This window comes from Rattus norvegicus, chromosome 1 (genome assembly GCF_036323735.1).
Source record: "Rattus norvegicus strain BN/NHsdMcwi chromosome 1, GRCr8, whole genome shotgun sequence".
In the NCBI taxonomy this organism is placed as follows: Eukaryota; Metazoa; Chordata; class Mammalia; order Rodentia; family Muridae; genus Rattus; species Rattus norvegicus.
This window is the reverse complement of record NC_086019.1, coordinates 11,502,977-11,527,379: the sequence shown is the minus strand read 5'-3', so window position 1 is coordinate 11,527,379 and position 24,403 is coordinate 11,502,977. Positions and strand designations below refer to the sequence as shown.

General features: G+C 37.0%; 1 long non-coding RNA gene across 1 annotated transcript in view; it reads right to left on the bottom strand.

The window, feature by feature from the left end:
* Positions 1-23,198, bottom strand: part of LOC102552144 (uncharacterized) — a 58,259-nt gene extending 35,061 nt beyond the window's left edge. Inside the window, exon 1 of the long non-coding RNA XR_349817.5 lies at positions 22,917-23,198. This is a non-coding gene — a long non-coding RNA (uncharacterized LOC102552144). The remainder of the gene's footprint in view (positions 1-22,916) is intronic.
* Between the last annotated feature and the right edge of the window lie 1,205 nt (positions 23,199-24,403).

Here is a 24,403-nt window from a genome sequence, read left to right as displayed (position 1 = left end):
TGCTACTTGTGAGATTAGCAATTTCTTCTCATGTTTTTCTTTCTATCCCTAGAAAGTTTGCAATCACCTAAAATATTTTCAGGATTAATGACCTAAGGGTTTTATTGGATGTTTTGTCCCTACTTTTATCTGTTAGTGTCACGCATGCTATACCTCCCTTACCTATGCTATTCCATTTGCATGCTTTGGGTTTGCTCTTGTTTTCATATCCCTACTTTCATGAGATACAAATTTGGAAAATTGTTATAAATCTTCTCTAAAGTATGTATTTCATACTATTTCTTTCCACAAAGGTACTATTTTATCTGTTCACAAATTTTGATATGTTACATTTTCATTTTCATTCGATACAATGTGTTCTTTATTTCCATGGAGACGTCCTCTTTGCTCATAGATTATTTACAAGTGTCTTTTCAGGTGTTTGAAGAATTTCGGGTAAGCTCTCCATTATTGATTTATAGTTTGAATCTGTTGCGGTAAAAGAACATTTCCACAGGATTGAAGTCCTGTAAATTTGTAGTATATTGTTTTATGACCCAGAATAAAATCTCCTGTGGTATGTGTTTGCTTTTTATTTCTGCCATTTTTATTTCATTGTTCCATTGCATGTTTACCCTTGGGTGGCCTTATTGAATGCATTTTATAATTTTTATGAATTACTGATATTGTTTTTAATATATCTTCCTGAGAAGCTTTTTTATAGAAATAGCTTTAGCAATTGCATTACATACACGAAACTTACCGCAGTCTATTGTTCTCGTTATTTATTAATTTATGTAATAAAAATCTCTCCGACCTGCATTTGCCCGCCTCAGTTAAAAGCAGAATTGTTTCTACTTTTAAATGTTTCATTAGCGTGCCTTTTGACTATTCATATGTTTGTTGTTTTTCTTCACCTTTCACATGTAAATTAAGAAACCCAATATGAAAAGAAATCCACGGTGTTTTGATTTTAATCTTGAAATACTGAATATTGATTGTTATGTTGGCAGAATCTAACATCACTCAAAAGTAGTTTCTGGGCATTCCTGAGAGATATGTTCTAGGCTACACCACCTTCATGGTACTTAACACTATTCTGAAGATTAGACTCCCAGACTGAATAAAGGGTATAGCACCTGGACCTCACCTGTCTCCATTCTCTGCATCCTAACTGTGGATGTCACGTGAATTCCCGCCATGATTTAACTTCATCCCTGGATTAGGAGGCATGAAATTATTTTCTGGTTTAACATGCTTTTGTCAGGACATTTACAAACTGAAACAAGAACCAACTAATGTGAATACTGACCTCATTCAGGCTGTAGGATTCCCATCGTATTATTTTACCAACAAGTTCATTGAAGACATGGAAAACGCAGCTTTCCATTTTCTGACAGATGGACTATTGCAATTAATATAGAATATATGTATTTAGTTCTGCTCTGGAGCTTACTCCCCAAGGCTTTTAAAGTTCTTGTTTAAACTTATTATTTTTCAATATTACAGTTTTCGTGTAATTTTTCTATCTCTTTTTCATTTTGTTGATATTTTGTATATTACATATTGAATTTATTGACTGTAAGGTATGTAAGCCAAAGCACTTATGATGGTTATCATTGAACCCACTTACACAACGGTTTTATCTCAGGATTATCATACATTGATTCTCTTGATTATTTAAGATATGACTGGTATGTTATATAACTAGTGCCCAGGAAAAAGCAATGAAGATAAAGTCAATTACAGCGAGACTTTGAATCCAAGCTTGGTGGTGTAGCAGTAACCCCACCCCAAAAGAAGGGGGGTGTCAAGTTATTTCCCTGGGCAGGTTTACTATTTGGATTCTTCTAGTAAGTGTTTTTAAGGAAAGAAAGATACTCTAGATAGGAATGTCTTTCCCTTCAACTATGAATATTGAATCAATGGAACTTAAAAAAATTATAATTTTTCCAATGCTTTCATGCTAAAATAAACCAAAAGAGGGCAAAGGTATAGCTCTGGTATTACTCAGTGAAATAGCTTGTCTCCTGGAAAGAGATTTACCATTGTTATGACAACTTATTAGAACAGAACACCTTGGAAGAGAATCAAATGACATAATGCTGATAGGTCAATGATGATGAGAAATACATCTTGGTCAGGAATGCATGGTTATATTTATCTCTTGCTTTCTATGTAATCCTAAATTACATGCCAAGACCTCATTCCTCTTCCAAATGTGGACATATTGAATACATTTTTATGGTTTCTTCAAGACTTTATTTGTTTAATTAGCCTGTTGAGGACTGGTGGTCAAGACTAGCTTGTTAGGGTTACTGGAACCCAGAATCTCAATCTAGCAACTCTGATTGTGATTGATAGTTGCTTCCAGGTAAAGAGAGCCTCATCATTGGTGATTAGCCCCATAGTTTGCATAAGGGCTCCCCTAGCATGCCTAAGCCATTTAAGCAAAGAATGACTCACTGTCTTTCTCCGTGTGGCTAAAATTGATATCGATGCACAAAAGGTGATGAATGTATTAGCCCTCCACTACACCTACTCAGGAATTAAGCCTGGGAGAGTAATAAGAAATTGGTCACTTCTTCTCAACAGGTTTAGACATTTGCACTCCAGGCTTAGTGTAGCAGTCACAATGAAGAGGAGGCTGTGTTACACATTGTCATGAAGAAGACCTCGTTGACAAATACTTTCCCTTCTCTGGCACCATTCTGAACACAGTGTGTCTTACTTCGTCATCCGTATGAGTAGAGGTGAAAACTATATGCTTGACCTTTTGCTGGTGGAGAGGACATTATTGTAGTATTTACAGGAGTATTTTGTAGTATTTATCTGTAAAAATATTTTCTTAAAGTATCGGTGCTTTTCAAAAACATTTTTTAGATTCCTAAACATAGCAGAATGTGTGTGTATGTACATGCGTGTGTGTACATGTGTGTGTATGTGTGTATGTGTACATTTGTGTGTACATGTGTGTGTACATGTGGGCATGCATGTGTGTGTATGTGTGTATGTGTGTACGTGTGTGTGTATGTGTGTATGTGTGTGTGGTATGTGTGTATGTACATGCATGTGTGTACATGTGTGTATGTGTGTGTACATGTGTGTGTACATGTGGGTGTGCATGTGTATGTATGTGTGTACATGTGAGTGTGTTTGTATGTGTGTGTGTGTGGTATGTGGTGTGTGTGTGTGTTAAACAGTGAGTTCTTGGGAGTTACATACAAGAACATTGGTGAGGGAATACTTCACATTTCAGGTGCTCTATTTTCATCATTGTGAATTTCCAAATATTTTTCTTTTTTGAGACAGAGTCTACTATTTCTTATCTTGGCTTCTGTTTTCACAAGGTCACAGGAAAGAAGCTTCTAGTCTGAAATGTAACCTACAAAAACACTGCTTTCTAAATTAATTAATTTATTCATTTTTAAATTATTCTTCTTTCGTGTATTATATTCTGACTACAATTTCTCCTCCCTCTTCCTCTCCCAATCCTGTCTCTAATTCTTTTGCCTGATTTTAGGATATTTCTCTTACTAGGTTGCCCCTTTAATATGAGGGGAAGTGCCTACTCTTATTGCAACTTGATATGCTATGTTTGGTTGATATCCGGGGAGGCCTACCCTTTTCTGAAGAAAAAAGAACAGGAGTGGATTATGGTAGGGGAGGTATTGAGATTTTAGAAGGCTTTTCCAGCTTGCAAATACTTGCATCTCTAGGTCTCTGATTTCTTGAATACTATTATAATGTACATCTTTTATAGAGAAAGATGTAGGGAGCCCATTGGTATGTTGACTCTTACATCACGAAATTCTAATGGGTGTGTTTTCTTTTTGAAGGTTTCATGTTTTCCTATCTAGGATTAAATAATCTCAGATTTTAGCTGTAATAGTAAGAATAGAGAGATCCTGTACCCCCGTTTCTCCATTTGTGGAAGTCTCACCCTAAAGTATTCTTTTCTTAGACCACAATCATAGAATAATATTCCTATGGAATATCAGAGAGTCAGAATTTTAAAAAAGTAGCAGGGATTTAAAAGTATTCTTATTCTCCTACTTCTTTCTCAGTCTTCTAAGGCTGGAGACATAATGTTGATACAGTAAATCTCTGAGTGTGCTGTGAGCTCACTTCAGAAAAGGAGAAAAATAGGTTTTATAGTGAGGGTTCTACATGCTTTAATATCCCTACCTATGATGGTTTGAAAGTGAATGGCTCTCAAAGGCATATACTTTTGAATGCTTGATTTCAAGTTGGTGGAACTAGTTGGGAAGGACTAGGAGGCTGGGTTTATTGGAGAAATATGTCACTGAGGATAGAATCTGGTATTTCAAAAGCCCTTACCACTCCCAGTCCCCCTAATTCCCTGTGGAATCAAGCTGTAAATTCTCGGATTCTGCCAAAAACCATACCTACCAGCTTGCTGGGTACATGATGGTCATGGACTCGCTCTCTGATACTGTAAACCTCAATAACGTCTTTCTTCTATAAAGTCCCTTAGTCATAATATTTTATCCCAGCAATAGATAAAGTAACTAAAGTAGGAACTATCATTAGGAAGTAGGCTACTGTTATGGCAAATCTTATCCTGTCTTTTTAAGGAATATGGAAGATTTTGTGACTTTAGACTTGTGAACATGGTTGAATATTGAAAGAAGTGTTGAACAGGCTGTTGCAGTAGAAAGTTGGAAGACAGTATTGCTGATACCCACATAGATTATGGAGGCCCACCCGAAGAGGTTTTATGAGGAAAAATATGAGCAACTGGCTAGAGACAATCCTTGTGACATTTTGGCCATGGATGTCACTGCTTTTGCCCTTGTCTTACAAATCTGCTGAGGCTAATGAAAAGTTTGGGAATAATATCATTGGTAGAGATTTCAAGACAGCCTAACTTTGACTCTGTAGTTGGGTTATTGGTAACAATTTCTATGGGCTCTAAAATGAAAAAAAAAAAAAGTGGAGCGCACACACACACACACACGTGTGTGTGTGTGTGTGTGTGTGTGTGTGTGTGTGTGTGTGTGTGTATTACAGTTTGAGGAAAAAAGAACACCAGAATACCAGAATATTTAATGTCAGAGTCAAAGCTAGTGTTCAAATTGATAAGGAGAAAGCTAGTGCAAAATGGGATGGAAAGTGGTACCTCAGGGTAAGTCCCTACCCAGATAATCCTGCAACTTTTGAAAGGAAAAGACCTAAGGGATTTTCTGGTACTAAAATGCTATAGCAAAGCATAGTTTATGCAAATATAATTCAAGGATGGGGCCAGGCTCTATCTCAAGCAGGCAGGCAACTTGGCAGCTTCATTAACCTAATTCTGGCTTTTGAGTCAGGAAGGATACTGAAGTAAATGGCAATGGAGAGCTCCTCTTCACCTAAGGAAACCTACTGATGCCAAACATGTTACAGGGAAGTCCTTGCATACTGGACCAAGGACGGCATTGCACAAAGTTGGCAAAATAACGTGTTGGCTATCCCAAGATGGTGGAGGTGCCAGAATTATGGGTTATCTGCCAAGGAGAGCTGCATATGGGGAAGAGTGGAACCAATTCAAAGAGAGAAGTGTATTGCAGTCAGCAAAACTGAGAGGGAAGGGCCATTTTAACCTGTTGACACTGAATATGTAACTACAGTACTTTCAATTTTCCCTGATTGGGAATCAATATCACACTAGCTCGGGATCAGTATTGTCCTACTGTGTCTCCTTTCCTCCCTTTTAGAATGGAATTTATATTTTGAAACATTGTATGTTGGAAGTAAGTAATTTGCTTTCTGCTTTTGTTTGACACGGCTGCAGTTAAGAGATTTTTTTTTTTACTGCAAAAGACTAAATGCACTTTTTTCATTATGATGTGGCTAAAGATTTATGGGAACTAAGTAGTAAGATATAATGGTCTAAATGAGAATGGCTCTCATAGGCTCATATACTTGAATGGTATAACTTGCCCAGGAAGAAAAGTTCTTCGTAAAGGATGTGTCCCTCTAGGGATAGACATTGAAGTTTCAATAACCTATGCAATTTCTAGTTATCTCTCTCAGCTTTATTTGTTTCTTTCCTTATTTATTTATTTAGGAGAAAGCTGTAAGATCCCAGCTTCGGTCCTCAGTGAGATGGTTGTCTGTTGCATCCTCCTCACCAAGATGAGCACGGACTCCAGTCCTACGGAGCTCTGAGCCTCAAATGAAACATTTTCTTTTATAAATTACATCGTCGGTATGATGTTTTATTACAGCAATTGATATTTAAATGTAACTAAAACAACTACTCAAAATAACAAAGCACAGTCATAATGAAAGTCATCAAGAATGTAATAATAGCCTCTAAGCTAGTGTAACTTTTAAATTCTTATTTAAAAAAGTCAAAAAAGGGAAAGAAAATAACATTTTGCAAAGTGTACATGTTGCGAATATTAAGCCCGATCTGGGGTTTCTATCATGCCTTCAACCATTTAGTTCCTCGATAAAAGACATACAACATTTAAACTTATAATAAGTTTTAGTTAGCACAAGAGCTAAGCACACATCTCTCATCTATGCTATTGTATCTATTTCCCAGGCAATAATTCCACTATATAATTTGCCATGTTTCTTCTAGGCTTCTCTTAACTCCAACTAGCTAACCCACATGACCAGTATTTTAAGATTCTTACCCATGGCCTCTTCTCTTTTCTTTCACCTTCTTCCAGCCCTCATGGTCCCCTCAGATACCAAGTCCAGGAACACAAGAGTCTGACTACAACACTTCTACCCAGCTCTTGGGTGTAGGCATCTTAATTCACGAATCAGAGATAGTTTGGGGGCCAATAGTGTCACTTGGGAACATTATTCAGGTATTTGCAGACTCTCTCCTCCCTGGAGGCAACAAGGCTTTGGGGGCCATCATTTAGCAGTATAGTTTAAGCAAAAGACAAACCTCAATATGTTCAAATTAAGAATTCACTGTGTATGTAACATTCAGAATCCACTGCCACATGCTACATCTGATTACGTTGAAAGATCAAATTTGCTCTTTTTTCTGTTTAATCTGTGTTTGTCTACTTTGTCCTCATAGACTTTCTAACAGCTACCGAGTATGACAAAAAGCTTTCCAAAAGGCAACCTTGTAAGTCTTTGGAAACAAACATGGTGACAAAAATCTAGTCAGTATGATTCAGGAAATAGTTCACAGAGTGAACTCTAGGCCACGTGGGAAGCATAGCTAGGCAATATTGCAAACATAATAAATGAATAAATGAAAGAAAATAAATAAATAAATATTCAAAGTACTGGTACTAGACAAATAGTTCCGTGCATTAAAACACTTATTATGCAAGCCTGCTGACCTAGATGCACAGATTACACACAAAATGACCAACCGGTAGGTACACTTCAGGGTAGAGACATATTGAAGTGATCTAGTCATCTACCTTTAGGTAAATATTAAACTGCAGTTATTAAAAATGCTTGACTGAAGTTCTGTTGTTTAGGATATATAATATTTTCAACTTCTTTTCAAATGTCTCTTTAATTTGAGGGCCACTTTAGTTTCCAAATACAGTAAAAATTAACTTTCCAATTTAAACACGCAAAACATCCCCTGACCTTGTAAATGCCACTGAAATCATGAATAAATTTCAGTACTGATAAACTGATAGTACTGAACATTGCAATTCATATTCATCCTATGACATTGCCTTTATTCATATTTGTTTTAACTTGCTGAAACATATTTGTCATCTTCAAAGTAAAATATTTTTTATTTTTATCAGATTTATTTCCAAATTCTTCTTATACTTTACCGTTGCAAATGGAATTATTTTCAGTTAATTGTACTTTACAGTTATTCGTTTCTAATGGTTTATAAAGTTTTGGATAGAGATTTGATTACTAGAGCCATGAGATCAATATTTTAATATATATTTCTTTTTAAAATTCTTAATTTACTTTTTTGCATTCAGTATGCATTGCCTAAAAGTGTTTTTTTTTTCATGTGAATTCTTTTTAAAAAATCATGTTGTTACTATCCAGGAGTGAAGATGTCTAATCTTCAATTCTTCCTCTGTGTCTGCATTAATTTCTTCTTTATTAATTCTGGTGACTATGGATTCTCTGTGTGTTCACTATTAACAAGTAGTTGGGTTCTTTACTGCATATTTTATATATTTACATTTAAAATGTTATCCCCTTTCCCAGTTTCCCCTCCTGAACTGCCCTATTACATCCCCTTTCCCCCTGCTTCTATTAGGTTGCTCCCTCCCACACACCCACTCCCACCTCACCGCCCTAGCATTCCCCTACACTGGGGAAATGAGCCTTCACATTACCAAGGACCTATTGATGCCAGACAAGGCCATTTTCTGCTACATATGCAGCTGGAGCCATGGGTCCTTTCATGTGTACTCTTTGGTTGGTAGTTTAGACTCTGGGAGTTCTGGAGGGTCTGGTTGGTTGATATTGTTGTTCTTCCTATGGGTTACAAACCCCTTTGGCTTTTATTCTTACACTTAGAATATCCTTTAATGGTGCAGAAGCTATGCATGCTAGTCCTGCTTTAAGGCATGTGCACTCAGGCTGAGATTTGAAGTTTTCTAGCTGAAATTTTACAGTTGGAGACTAAAGTAGACTTGCTGGTACAAAGATAATACAATGTGTTCATTTGTGTTGCATAATATAGTATTCGTAAGTGTCTTTTGGTTGTTACACATTTCTGCAAACAGATTTGGGTTCTGTGGGGGTTTTACAAATGCCAGAAAGTCTAATTGTAGTGGTCCTGATTTCCAAATGCATAAACAAACTTGTATCCAGATGCATCCACATAAAATGCTATTAACAAAGTTCTTGCTAATCTAAAAGGATAGTGGCAAATGTGTTTTTGGAGAGAATGACTGGTTTTTAATCTGTAGTGGAAATAAATCTCTCACTAAAATTTGAAGACACATTATCATGATGCTGTGTAGGGAGCAATGAAAGCAGATGAGTTAGCAATCAAATTTCATGCTTCAGGGCTCGAACTGTTTTTATATCGGCTATAATGACATATTTTGAAATAAGTGAAGAAATTTTTCTTGCCTTAAAAAGTCCAAAGTTGTCTATGTAGATCATAGCCTTATCTGGAGCTTCAAGCAGAAGCATAGCCGTTGAAAATGTGAATTTCACAAAGTTCTGTGTTTTTGTTATATCGAAGTGATATAGGAAATTATGTTATGAAATATTTGATTACAAAGTAAATCTACAAAAATTTTTAAGTGATATTTCTCCTCATTGCTAAGGGATTCTTAATCCTTTTTTATAATATAACCAAAAGAAACATATTCAGACATGCACACTTACACCAACTGGTGCACGTGCACACACACACACACACACACACACACACACACACACAAATTTCTTCTGTGAAAATAAATCAGTGAGAACTTCAAAAACCAATTTATTGTCTTCTGTTTGGCTTTACAACTTTGTTCAAATATATGAGTTTTGTCGCCTGCTTGGATTCACTCTTAAAACTTTTATTAGATGGCTTCAGATCTAATATGACTTTGACATCCATATACCATGTATTCAATATTTAGTGTTTATATATAATAAATTTCAATTTCCAATGCTACCAATAATATCAGCATGGCATCCTTAAGCATAGAGGCCAACAGTAACTTTATTTAACACTTCAGTCTAACAACAACAAAAACAAATAAAAAAAAAAAACAACAAGAACAGCCAACAAACCCAGCCACTAATAAATTCATCCTTTGAAAATTTGGCAAATGAAGTCTCATAGATCACAAAACTTTACAGGTTATTGCCAATGCTCTTGGTGGCTGTCCTGAACTTGATAAGACCCTATTGCTAACAACATGTCCTGCTTGAATCATAGAACAGAGAGAAATAAAACTTGCACTGACCTGGAAGCTCCTCCTCTCTGGTCTGTTTTCCTAGGGCTGGGAGATATTGTGAATGTTAGAATAACTTCAACTGATAGTATTATTTTCCTCAAACCTTAAAATAACAATTCACCCACAGAGGAATGTTTTAGCTTGTGAAATCTGTTTATTTCTGATAAGCTTGTTAAAACAATATTGGCTGGAGAAAAATGAACTGGAACAAATCTAAAATTTCAAAATGCTTATCGTGAGGATATAAAGTAAGAGAAGGTATATAAACCTTACAGCTGAATTTGCTGGTTTCTTAGTATGAGATATATTTTAGGTGAGAGTCAATTGTTTAGCATGAATTTACAAGTATTTTTAAATATCTATGTATGTCAGTCATATTCTTAAATTCAAGTGAGTAAAATCACTGGAAACCCTCGCTACTGTAGAGTTTATCCCTAACACAATCCCAATTCATTGGACCCCAGACCAATTACAATATTTTTAATTAGTATAACGAGTCTTGAATAAAACAGGATGACAGTGGATTGGGGAAAAGTGGACAAAAATATTGTAAGAGCCAGAGACAGTGGATGAGTACAAGGAATTTGTGTTTGCAGGACATAACAGGGTAATTGCACATATAAATTCATTACAGTTCAGATATAATACAGAAGAGCTGTATAAAACCAAACTAGATGAAATTCCTGGAAGGAAATTAGGGTGGCTGGGCACAAAGTTCTGCCTCTACATAAGGAGTTATTGGCCGTTGATGGCTGCTAGGAGATGTGTAGTCAGTTTTCTTTTTTGTTTTTCATCTTTATTAACTTGGGTATTTCTTATTTACATTTCGATTGTTATTCCCTTTCCTGGGCTTCCGGGCCAACATTTCCCTAACCCCTCCCCCTCCCCTTCCCCTCTCCATCCTCCTCCCATTACCGCCCTCCCCCCAACAATCACGTTCACTGGGGTTTCAGTCTTGGCAGGACCCAGGGCTTCCCCTTCCACTGGTGCTCTTACTAGGCTATTCATTGCTACCTATGAGGTTGCAGCCCAGGGTCAGTCCATGTATAGTCTTTGGGTAGTGACTTGGTTCCTGGAAGATCTGGTTGGTTGGCATTGTTGTTCACATCGGGTCTCGAGCCCCTTCAGCTCTTTCAGTCCTTTCTAAGATTCCTTCAATGGGGGTCTCGTTCTTAGTTCAGTGGTTTGCTGCTGACATTCGTCTATGTATTTGCTGTATTCTGGCTGTGTCTCTCAGGAGAGATCTACATCCGGCTCCTGTAGGCCTGCACTTCTTTGCTTCATCCATCTTATCTAGTCAGTTTTCTATAAGAGCGTTTGATGTATGGCCCTACATCCAAAAGTATATGAGCAAAAGCAATTGTGTTTGATGGGGCGTGTGTGTGTGTGTGTGTGTGTGTGTGTGTGTGTGTGTGCGCGTGCGTGCGCGCGCGCGCGTGTGTGTTTACAGTATTGGGTCAATGTAAAGGAGATATGGACTGAGGAGTAGTTCATAGAGTGAATATGACCAAACTAAGTTGTATGAAATTCTCAAAAAAAAAGTAGAAAAAACATTTCTCATAAAACATCAAAGCATTAGTTTCTGTGTGTATGTGTGTGTGTATGTGTGTGTGTATGTATGTTTATGAGAAGGATTTCATGCAAAGTTGTGTATTAAGTAGGTACTAGTCTCATTTTACGACTCTAAGTGTAATGATTGTTCAATTTAATTTGCTTAGGCATAGTAAACAACTCTTGACTGATTTCGTATATAATAATTCAGGATGACATATTAACTTTCATGCCAGAGAACTATTGAAGAATAATTAGTAAGATGTTTACTCAGAATCTTGTCACCGTTGATTGCCAGTGTACTGAAATTTTTCCCTTTAGATTGACATATGCCTTCTCAAAATAGAACATGACTTGTAAGGAAAATTCAGATATAAGATAAGAGTCTTTAATCTGATTCTTTTTAAAAAGAAGTTGTGTGGGCTGTCTTGGTCTCTGTTCCCTGCCATTCGATTCCCTCCCGCTACCTGGACTGCCCGGGTTAGCCTCAGTGGGAGAGGATATACCTAGTCCTGATGGGACTAGATGCCCCAGAGTGGGATGGTACCCTTTTCTGAGAATGGGATGGGTGATGGTGGGAGGGATTTTTCAGGATGGAACTAGGAAAAGAGGGGCTGTGATTGGGGTGTAAAGTGGATAAAACAAGAAAATAAATAAGCTATTAATTTGAGGATGTGCTTAGTTGACAAGAATACCTTCCTAACATGCTCAAAACCCTAGATTTAGTACTCAGCACTGCATAAATTGCAGGAGAGAGTTCACATCTGTAATTGCAGCACTAGGGGAGGGAGACTAGATGAATCAGAGTTTGAGCCACCCTTGGCTGTCTTATATGTTAGAATGCAGCCTGACTTCATTGAGACTGTATCAAAAATAAAACAAGTATCCAGAGACAAACATCTCCAACTATAGAGAAGTCTACGCAAAGAAGAATAAAACCTGATTCCATAATATTCTAATACAAATTATATTTGGTATTCAAAATTATCCTGAAAAGTATCCCTTTGTGTTTATAAATATATTTAAAGAAGCAGAGTTAAGTTTATATTTTAAGTTTATATTTTCCAGTAAAAATGGTTATTGTAAACATTTAGCAAATACACTCTTAAATGATGCAAATGTTGAGCACATTTTCCAAAAAGGGAAAGACTTACTGACGGTACACACAGAAGGTAGTGGAGAGAGACTGTAAGACCTCTTACTCTATCCCGTCAGCAAAGCTTTGGTCTTTATTGAAGCAAGTGTGCATGTTAAAGCATACTTAAACAATACTCTAGTAATTACAAATCATTGCTTTGAAGACACTGTCATGCTTTTACAGTCCTGACATTGAGATGCCACGTTGTATCTAATATGCTCTTTGAAGACACCTGCGCACATACTCCTCATAGGACTCCAGCGTTTACTCTTATGCCAAGATGATGATGAAAACCTTCCTGGCACCTGTGCAGACAGGATGCTCAGTTATTTTCCAGCCCTTTTCTCCTAATTTCGTTCTCCATCATTTTTCAATTTCTTCTTCTTCTTCTTCTTCTTCTTCTTCTTCTTCTTCTTCTTCTTCTTCTTCTTCTTCTTCTTCTGCTTATTATTATTATTATTATTATTATTATACAGTTTTCTGTAAAGAATGTGTAAATGAGTCTTAAAAGAGGAAAATAAATAATAAAATGATTTTCATGCTTTTTAAATTGAATAAGCAATTATGCTGAAATGTTGGAATTGAACACTGGAGATGGGGAGATGCCTCATGGATGAAAATACCTGAAGGAAAAGCTTGCAGCTCTAAATTCAGACTCACAACAACATATTTCACGAGAGCCTTTAGCTTTGTTGCTCAGGAAATTAAGCTGCAGACAAAGCGAGATCATAGAAGCCCTCTAGGAAGCCACCCTGACATAGGACAGGAGGATGGGATCAGTGAGAGACCCTCTCTCCAGAGACTAAAATGGAGAGTAATAAACTATTACCACAGCATCCTGCAGGCATGCGTGCGCACACACAAACACACACACACACACACACACACACACACAAGCACACGCACATATACACACACACAAACATACACGCACACATGCATACACACACAAACATACACACACACATGCATACACAAACACAAACATAAAAACACATGCATACACACAAACACACATACACACACACAAACATACACACACCAACACACACACAAACACACATACACATACACATACACACACAAACACACACACAGATACACACACAGACATACACACACATATACACACACACAAATATACACACACGCACACACTCACACACACACAAACATACACACAAATATGCAGATACAGATACATAGACACACACAAGATCCATATAGACACAAAAACACATCCACATAAACTCACACACAACACATACACATATACACACACAAACACAAACATACACATAGACACACAAACACACAATAGACTCTCACACACAAAGACATATATATAGATATAGATATAGATAGATGAATACACACACAAACATACACATACACATTGATAACAAAAGAACGTATATATAGACACACAAATACATACATATAGACAAATATGAACACAAACACATGCATATGCACAGACACACATGCAAAGAAATACACATAGACAACATACAAACACATACACATAGATACAGACACAAACGCATACATATAAATACAACACCCATAGGAAATCGATAGCATCATATGATCTTGACATATGAAAGTGGGCTTTCTTCACTACAAAGTAAGTGGAAATAATTATGAACTAAGAAAACATTCATAAGAATATAAGACATGGTCTTGTTATTCTGATTGATCATAAAATTCCCATGAATGGATCATACATCTTCATAGTTCATATAACTAAGCAGCTAACAATTTTAACTGAGTTTACGAAATATAAAGGCTCTGAGCATATTGTTGTTGTGATTTTTTCAGATAAGTAACCATTTGAAACTTGTCTAAGCTTCATCAGACAGTGAATCATTGAAGTTAAGAAAATATTTGAAATAATTATAATCTGGATTCCTTGGAAACTTTCCTTAAAGCGCATCTTCAGTAAGCTGCTTGCCTGCAAGTCATGTTCAGAGAGGAAAATAATTTTGTCTCTTCTCTCAGTATGTAGCCATCCATTAATTCATCAATCTACCACGAAAATGGTTCTCCAAATACATGTTACAAGTTTATTTACATAGTTTTTTATTATTATTGGTTCAAAGAAAAATAGAGCTCATTTGCTGTCTTACTAAGTGTTGAAAGCTTAATGCTTTGACACCACCACTTAATGCTGTCCTGTCACCAGGACAAGGAAAGTTTCCCATTGGTTTTTCACTAAAACTCCCTCCCTAGCCATTCTGATCGACAGTGTATCTTGTGCTTCTAAAAGAGTCTTAGATTCTCATTTCTTAGCTAAATAAATTATTACTGCACTTATTCTAAATTATCAGCTCATTCTAGTAGCCTGTAAAAATATTTACTTGGAATTCGATTAGCAAAATGAATGGTTAAACATGCAAAGTAATTTAGCATGGATATATTTCTAGTTAGGGGGAACGTAAATCTGCAAAACTCAGTGACAGTGGTGGGATGCTCTCCGTAGGCCAAAGTACAGCTTGTATTGTAGGACAAAGGGGTGAGGAAAATGGCAAATGTGTGTGGGAAAGCACCGTGTTCGGGAAATGCACCCTGATAGCAGATACATTAGTCGTGAAGATAGAGAAAACAATAAAATAAACTTTGGAAATTTGCATTTATTAATCACTCAAAAATATACATTGATTAAAATTCTCATTAGCTTCTTGTCTTACTATTTTAGTGCTCAGAAATACCAAGGGTACAGTTTTATTATTTTTTTCTAATGGTTGGTAGATGGTCTAGTGGTTAAAGCACATAATGCTGCTCTAGAGAACTCAAGCTCAGCTCCCAGCATAGAGGTAGGATGCATTATGACATGTAGGAGGGGGTCACAGCCACCTGTAACTGCTGCTCTTGAGAATCTGGCAACATTTTCTGGAATCTGAAGGCACTAGGCATGCATGGGGCACACATACATGTAGGCAAAGCACTCACACACATAAAGATAAATACCATTTTCTAACACTACATCTTCTAGTGACTTTACTGCATCATACAGCCACAATGTCCATCCAAACAATTATTATTTCCTCTTTTTTGCAATCTAGTAATAGTATTTTATGTTTTATTTTTTCCCCAGCAGGGACCATTTTTGTTCCAACAGGAATCCCCTAGATAGACAAAACTGGAAGTTATGATGCATATGCAAAGGAACAGTAAAGAAAGAAAGTCTTGTCAAAAACCTTATGAGACAAAGAGATTCTCGAGATGCTACCGAGCTCATTGTGTTAGCCATGGGAGATGGACATAACACCTGTACTTAAGAGTGGTTAGTAAGTCCAGTGAGACTCTGGTGCAGAGAACTGATTCTTCCTTTACACAGGGTTACCAACTGGATATGGCTTCTGTGTTATGGATGGGATCTGGTTTCCCCTTTGCACTGGCACTCTAGCTGGCTGAGAGCCACGCATGCTCTGTAAATGGTGCTACAGTCTGATTTCTGTGGGTGCCAATCATGCTGTGTTTAGCCAGCCTTGTTTCCTCGGTATCCTCTATCCTCGCTGGCCTGGGGACCGAACCCAGGGCCTTGCGCTTGCTAGGCAAGCGCTCTACCACTGAGCTAAATCCCCAACCCCCCTCGCTGGCTTTTATAATCATTTTTGTCTCCTATTGCTCAGGTTTCCCTGATCCCTGAGGGGAGAAATTTGAGGAAGACATCCCACTTAGGACTGAATGCTGCGAGATCTATCACTCTCCGTACATTGTCCAGCTGTCAGCCTCTGTATTTGTTTTCATATGCTACCGGAGGAAGATTTTCTGATGATGGATGGGCAAGGGTCTGGTTTGAGTATAGTCGAGTGTCATTAAGAGTCATTCTATGGCTACATTCTCTTAGAAAAATAATAGTATTTAAATTTTTTACAAATCCTTGGCCTATCTGGTCTGCGGTCCTTGATCACCCGCGCAGTCAAGTGTGCGTTCTATCCAATGGACTGAACCTTAAAACCAATCACATATTGTTTGGTTTCTGTCGCAGGCTTCATGCCACTGTTATATCAACATATTTTGCCCACAAGTCATCTCTGAAGACTGAAGAATTTGTAACTGGGTTGATGTTTACCTTTCCCCATATTACATTTTGCCAACCAATGTCTAGGGTTATTAATGTATTGGTTATTAATTATTTAAGTTTTCGGTTTGATAACTATTCGGAGAAAATATTTTTATAACTATTTCTGAAGGCTTGTTCTAAAATTGTTAATTATTGAAGCAGAGTTATATATTCGAATGGACTACATAATGGAAACCTCTTCAAGATTAATGATGTTAAAAAATGAACCCAGTGAACTATTTTGTAATTACACCAGAAAGAAAAAATTTTGGTTGCTTTTTTTCAGATAGCAAGAATTTTTTACAAATATTTCTTTTCCGTTTTAGGATTGAATCCAAAATACCACACTGTGTTCTGCTTTCATGCGTCTTTCCTCTCCTGTGACGGGACACACTTCGGTCTTGCTTTGTGCCCCATTTTCCAATTGATGTGTTTACATCTAAAGTGATTATGAACATAGATCAAAATGTGCCAGCTGGCTTGCTGTTTTCTGTTCGGCAAATTTGTTTCAATTTTATTTTCGTGACTTCTGTTTTCATTGTGAATTTTATGATTATATGTGGTCTTCCTTATTTAATTGTTGCTTTTCCTTCTGTATTCATGTTCTTCCAAATTACAAAATAACTCTTAAAATAATGTTCACTATTCGGGGGGAATTTAAAACACTAGTATTATATGTAATATTTCCCACTGTACCTCCTCTTCTTTGTCTCCTTCATTTCTTCATAACATCTTCTTTAATTACCATGTTTACACAGGAATCTGCACTCACATATAAACACATAGACTGGCCACATGAAATTCAATAACGTAGGAGAATCTCAGCAACGAGGAAGTCTGATTCTCTCAAGTGGGACCCTGTGATATTTCCCCCATTCACATCAGCCTATCAACCAGTGTTCTCATCACATAGAGCTATTGCATATTCTTTTCTCTTCGTGAAATTTCTTTTGATTTAAAAAAAGTCATGTTTCACAATACAGGTAAATGAATTTCCAAATGAATTAAAAGGACTTAGCTCTTATGTTTACATTTTTAATCACGCTAAGACCAATAGGAACAAGGAGCATGGAGATATATGATTCATTCCCTTGGAGAATGGTAGATATGGTCAACAAATTTACTGCTAATGCAGAAGGGTCAGCAAGAGAAAATAATCATGAGAAGGAGAGGTTTATGGTAGATCTGATCGCAGAAGCATTCCTCAAAATATACTAACAGTAAACTGTCACTTGTAAAGAATCTAAAATAAAACCTATGCATAGGTGCTGTGAATATCCATCTGTAAGTAAACCATTTGTTGTGAAATAATAACGGCCTTATTCCACAACAATTATCATAACCATATGGGAATAGAAAGCAAACATGATTTAGACTGCCTGGATATCAGATTTCAGTTTGATGATTATCTGTCAAAGCCTCTCTTTAATCTCCAGAGAATGCCGAAGGCTGCATGTGAGAACATGTTTGTTGTAGTGATCATATTTCATTAAAATTGGAGAATCAAATTCTGGAAATCCCAGTTGTCAATTGCATGTTCCCTCAACCAGTCATTTTAAGCTGTGATGTCTTATTTAAGAAAATGCTAAGTAATTAGATGAAAGACAACGGATAACAAAAGCAGAAAACAGAAAAAGTTCTTTGCAGGTAAAGAATTGCTAATCCTAAAACAATTGGCATGCTACCTCAAGAACAGGCTGGTTTTTGTGCCCGGAAACAACATTAGCTACACTTTGACCTTCCTTCCACTTTCATGACTCCTTATAGGTGACTTCATTACACCTATAAGGGCCAATAAAAGACCATCTTGCATTTGAAACTTTATTGAATTCTTTTCTATAAAAGAATAATGTCTTTTTCCATAGCTTTGAAGCACACCTTTCTAGTTCTTCATTATATACCTATGAACCTTCATTTTAATGTTAAATCTTTAAAGATTATGAAACAACTGAACAACAATGGCGTGTTCCATATTTAAATATTTTAAAGACTTAGACAACGTGTTTGTTCTCTTGGAGACAAAATAGATATTTGGCATCTAAGACATCAGTTGTTTCAGATGCATTCTAGACACTTTACAGTTGTTATGCAAATTCAGTAGGTTACTTGCCTTATATGGCCAATACTGTATGTAGTAAACTGAACACAAGAACTTTTTACTAAATAGAATATTATGGAACACAAAATATTTGAGAAATAATTACTCAAATATATGTTTGATCAACTCTGCATACTATATAATGGAACAAGTTATATGTTCACATAGTTTTTATAAGACATTAATTTTTCTCCATATATGTTACATATGTGTATGTGTTTATGTGTATGTATTGAATTTCAAATACTTTATTTTAAGAATCTTCACATGTCTATTATATATTTACTTCAATAGTATAAGAACCCAAATGTTATCAATTAACTACTTGAGCTCTTAAAAGAGATAATATGTAATTTAGGTTATTTCTAGAAATGTAATTCAGCATCAAATTGCGCTATGGCATGATCAATGACTTAATAAACATCAAAATTATATGTAAGAATATTTAGGAAAATTCATCATGTGAAATACTGATTGCAATAGTCAGCAAAGGAATACTTTAAATTACAGTATCACAATTTCAGTTGTGGTCTTTCAGGAAGTTGGGTAGAATATTCCACATTCTTTGAGGTTAAGATGATAATCTTCATGAAACAGTGCACATTCCGCCAGTGTCTTTACAAAATTCTCCCCTACGGTACTTTAATTATTTACCCTTTCTTTTCTTAAATACCTTCTAAGAGTCTGACTATGTTGGTACAGCAGATATTTGGTTATACAAACACAGAAAGGTAAATAAGTTCACTCTACTTTTATGTGCTCAAGCTTTTTTGCTGGTAATTTTTCCTGCCCATCATGAACTGTTACCTCACTGGGCATGAATGATGCCTCTGTCTACTTAATAATACACAAAAACAAAAACCCTTGACGTTTAATTCTAGCTCTTTCTGTAGAACTGAGAGTGACACGTTAGAGTAAGCTATGCCGTTGTTATGCAAGACATTTGAACACTGTGTCGAACTAACAATGACATAGCTAACTCTAACATGTAACCTTCAGTTCTACAGAAAGGGTTAGAATTAAATGTCAAGGGTGTTGCATTAATTAGTATATACATCGAGTGATGATTCTATGTATAGAATCAGTACATATATCAAATACATATTTCTTTGCACAGACATTTCCAGTTTATGTACCACTCAATTTTATTTAGCAATCTATACTATGAGATGTACCCCTCAACTCTTTTCAAGAATATATAATATGGGAAAGGAAACACCATACATGAGTTTCTTGCTCTCTGAGATCCATATGTTGTGTGGTATCCAATTTAGTACAAGTGGTCGAAGCATAGTGAACTCTATTTTTAAGTGTTACGTTCTAACTAGCCTTTTCCTCCTTTGTGGCCATTTGGATACCAAAGGAATTGTTTATTAGTTTGATGTTCATATATCAAAATATTACAAAGGGTCCTAGTTCACTTCAGCTGTGACGCATCCTAGAGTCACCTAAAGGACTCTCAATGAGGGATTACCAGAGCAGATGTGTCCTTGGTCATATTCGTGAGAGACTGTGTTGAGTAATGACTAATGTGGGAGGGTCTATCCCATTATGAGTGACACTGTTTCCCTGCAGGGAGGGGCAGGTCTACAGATGCAAACTAGCTGACCATAAGTAAGTGATCAAGCCAGTAAGCAGCATTCTTACACGGTATGCTCTGAATTCTTGCTTGGTTGTCACTTGATGACAGTTTTGGCCTGAAAGTATGAATTAAATAAACTCATCTCTTTCTCAAGTTGACTTTCGTCACAATGGCTTTTCAAACCAACAGGAAACCAAACTAGAATACAAAGCCATTAGTTTCCTCTGAAAGTTTCAATTTTAGATTTTTCTAACACAAAAATTATTGTACTCTTGTAGCTAGAAAGCCATCATATAAATTACGACAAAACAACACTGATGGATTCTTTGAAAGAAAACAAGCAAGCTACTGCAAAGAAACTATCTGGCTCTACCATTCGTATTATCTAACTACAATGCAAGATGTATATGTGACATCTAACTTGTCTTCTCATATTTATACAATAAAGGGAATAACAGCAGAATAGAGATGTTAAAGGATGACAAGGGCAAAGAGCAATTATGATATTTATGCAACACTATTAAAAATGTTAGCTTATGCATCCAATTCATACATTCACGTGTCAAAACATGAAATGTACATATGTTCCTCAGTATGTCCTTCGGGATGTTTCTGTATGTGAATGTGTACAACATGGACAAAGGACAGCCCTGCCATTAGTCTTAGCAAATTGAAATTAGTTCAGAAATCATGTGCTGCAAGAACAACTCCATAGAAGGCAACTCGGGATCTGTAAGGAAGGAGCTACAACTGTAAACAGTGGGAGTCACGGGACCTGTGCATAAAATGGAAGATGATGGAAGCAAGAACGAAGTGTCCACATAACAAGATAATAAAAACTGACATGTTACCAGGAGACCCTCAAAACATCCCTGAACCCCACTTAAAAAGTCAATAACGCTTGTGTATCCTACATCCAAAATGATAACCCATGCTGTTTCTGTTACAGACTCCCTGAAAATGTGCTTGGAGCTTAAAAAGCCTTGAAGACAGTGTTCACTTCACAATGACCAGCATGTTTCTTTTCTAAGATTCAATTTGACATTACATTGTAAAGCAAATGAAAAAGCAAAGACAATACATTCCCACAAAGAAATAATAGTTTCTAAGAAAACATTTGATGGCCTTGTCTACCTAACTGTTTTTACTCTTTGGTTATCTGCCATTCTGTCAACGACTAAGATTAGCTGGCAACAATATGGCAGGATAAGTCTGCACCTGATCTCTGAGATATGGGATCAAGGGTCAGCCTGGTGACTTGGTAAATTATAACTTGTTGACTGTTTTCTGCCTCTACTGTCTTCAATAGTACAGAATCTGTTTGCCTCATATGTGTCTGGGGTCTGTCAGCAAATGGAGCTGTTGGAATAATAGGAAAAGGAAGCTACAGTTTTCTGATTCTACCTTAAAACTACAGTTCGTTTTGCTCAGATATGTTCATCACTTGCTTCTTACTCGACTCTCCCTCCCTCAGTCTTCTTCCCTTGTTTTTTCTCGTTCTTTTTGCAATATTGAGATATGCAGAGAACATCATTCACAGCACAAAGATTCTAGTCAACTAGCATGTTTGTACATAGATTTAATGTGATTGTCTGTGATTCTGGAGACAAGCATTTGAACATAAGGCAACACATAGATTCTGGGGTCCTCCCACATGCAGTACAGATACAAAGGAGCACACACACACACACAGGAGATGCTGACAAGGAGGCAGAGGAAATTTGGGGGCATCAGACACTAGCAACTGGGCAACGGTGAGGAGCTATGCAAAGGCACCTGGCTCCTATTTTAGAATCCTGTCTGAAAAACCCAGAAATTATCTGGGGCATCTTAGCCAATCAGAGACACATCTTTGTGTTCCCCTGATCTTCTTATTGATCATTAGAACAGCGTATGCTTTTTTTCTTTTTTTAATTATGTCACCAACTGCCCTTCCTCTGTCTTTGAGTTTGGTATTACCTGTGACACTATCTGTAATTTAAAGGAACAACACCGAATTCAGCTAGATACTCTCACGTTATAGAGAATCTAGAATCGGGAACTATTTCTACTTAGAGTTATGTCTAACTTAAATCTTATTTGCCCCTATTTTCTTAAAGACAAAAAACAAAGAACAAAAATCAATCTTGCACATTTAATGCTATGGTCAGCGACTGGGTGAAGGATAAAGTTTCCCGGTGATTGTTCATATTTCCTACTGTTCCTCATGGAAGTGATCACAGCAGCCAGATGCTTTTGGATAGGGACATCAGCCCATGGTGGCCTGCTGCATTTTTAATGCTAGAGCTTGACCCCTGTGCTGAGGTCTTTCTGTCCTTCCCAGAGCCACCAAGACAGAGCAGGAGGTTTCAACTTTCACCTTCAACAACATTTCCTCCTTGGCTCAGTCTGCAGGAAAGGGAAGTCTGTGTGGGGGCGTGGAGCTTTTCCTCAGATTAACATGTTTCTGGCTGCTGGCAAAATTCGGAAAATAAAAATAAAATGAAATAAATAGAACATCATCAAACATGAAATAGCTTTATTGCACGGATCACCAATACAGGGAGTGGATTTTTGAACACCAACAAGCCCACCCCTTTGGGCTTCAGAAGTCACCTCTTCCTTACATAAAACATTCATCACCTTACCTCTGAAAATGATTTCTGACGATAACCCGGATATGAAAATTAGGAACCAGCCAGAAAGCATTTCCTCTCCCGTGTGCTGCCAGTTGCCCCCTCTGCGTCTTTTCATTTATCCTGGCAGTGGCTTGTCTCTTTACCTTTAAAAGTTAAGTCCACCTTCGCCGCACACTGCAGAAAGAAGTGAAATTAAACTGCAGTGTGTTCCAGAGGAGAAAATCCACTTTATTCCTCTCTCAGCCCTACTTTAACTTACACTGACCTAATTACAGCCCACACCAGGAGAGGCCGAGTTGGCGGAAGGAGCGCTTCTGCCACCTAGTGGTCAATGCTCTGAACTGTGCGCTGAGACCTAACTTTTTTTTTTTTTTTTTTTTTTTGCTTTATTTTTGAAAGGTCTGGCACGGAAGTGCCAATGACCTTCTCTGGTATCTGCATGAATGCCAAAGATCACCATCCCGCACTACTCTGCTCCTTCGGACAACCTAAAGCGTAATGTTTTTCTAAAGAACTCCATCTAGAGAAAGTTGAATTAATGCCTCCTCCGATAAACTATGGCTTGAGAACCATTTTATTAAGACTGCATGATATGACATTTCATGGAGATGAAATTGAAAATCATAATGCAAATATTAATACTACTTAAAGCAACATTTAATATACTATGTGTTGAATTGAATCCTTAAAGGTCTTACAACCCTCCTCACTAAATCAATTACCCTCCCTTCCAGCAACCACACAATTTTGCTAGCTGAATGATTTCTTCTCTTAAGCTCCAGGCTTGTTTGTTTGCTTCTGGGAGTGGTAGTGAACGTTTAAGAATGCTTCGTTCTCTTTTTTTTCCTGGCTTCATTAACGAGTTATTGATTGGTAACTTGAAAGAAAAACTTGGATGAAAAATGTAGCCAGCCTGAATCACCAATGCTAATTAAGACCACAAGAGGAAAGGAAAATAAAAGACCCCCGTGTGCCCAGGCACCAGGGTAGCCAGACTCCTCCTCTTCCACCCATTAAGGCAGACATGTGCTGTTCGCCCTGGCCTTCCCATGCATAAAACAAAGGAAATCTCTGGGTACAGAAGGCAGTTAATCTAGGGATCAGGAAGTGGACACTGAGAATCACAAACACTCCCATTTCAATAAAGTATTCGGTGTGATGTGTTCGCTTGAAGTGTTTTAATGTCACATCTATGGATCAGCATGGTATTAAATCTAAAAATGGAGAAAATGTTTCATTATTATTCAATGGTTCATAGAAACTCCTTAAATTCCTACTGTTTAACGACAATCTATTTAGACTCTGCTCATAGTATAAAGTAAGTATGATTAAATGTTTGATACAAATGTTTCACCGAAACTCACATTATGGGGCTAGAAAAAAAATGGCTTCCCAGTTACTAGCTGCTCTTCTAGAGGACTGGAGCTCCGTTCCCAGCCATTATATTAGGCTGCTAGTGATTGACTGTAACTTCGGCTCCAGGAGGCTTCCTCTGG